This window comes from Formica exsecta, unplaced genomic scaffold, assembly GCF_003651465.1.
Source record: "Formica exsecta isolate Colony F162 unplaced genomic scaffold, ASM365146v1 scaffold512, whole genome shotgun sequence".
In the NCBI taxonomy this organism is placed as follows: Eukaryota; Metazoa; Arthropoda; class Insecta; order Hymenoptera; family Formicidae; genus Formica; species Formica exsecta.
In genome coordinates, this window is record NW_021852364.1 from 953,021 (window position 1) to 953,820 (window position 800).

Genomic DNA, 800 nt, shown 5'->3' on the forward strand with positions numbered 1-800 from the left:
GATTTTAGTCGGCGCGCATTGTTTATTAGAAAGTTATTAACAAAAAAAGTTTAATAAATAAAATGTAATTTTTCTGACACTAATAATATGTACATTTAATAGAACGTACTTTAGCAAATTTATTTATTTATGTGTAATAAATCACATGCGTGGGCGGGGGAGGGGCTCCGCCCCTTCCTTTGCACTCAAAAAAAATTGTAACCTAATCCAAACCTAACTTTAATTTAATCAAAAATAAGTTTGGGTTAGATTAGAATTTTTCAGGATGAGGGTGCACTGGGAGAGGCGGAGTCCTCGCTTTCATTTTATAATATACACATACATATTCCTATATATACACATGTAGATGTAGTATCAAAAAACAAAATAATAATTTTACAAGACATTGCATATTTTTATTTATTTCATTTTATATATTATTTATTTATATTTTGTAATTGCCATTTATATTATGTAATTGCCATTATTTTCAACATATTTCAACATTATTTTCAGCAAATAAAACATATAATCTATACAGGGTATCTCTAAAGTCTGACCCCACCCCTGGATCTTGGAAACGGCTTTAAATATGGAAAAATGTTTCAGACAAAAGTTGCATGGTTTGAAGGGGACCACATGATAAAAATATGGAGTTGACCTTAATAAGCGATCTTTTCAAGGACAGGTCAATGTGATCGATGTTTTCTTAAATGGAACCCCCTATTTTTTATTGCATATTCTTGTAGCCCTTGTCCAGACGTTTTCAAAACACTATAATAAAGTATTTTTTCATTAAGTATTTTTTGAGTTATTTTATA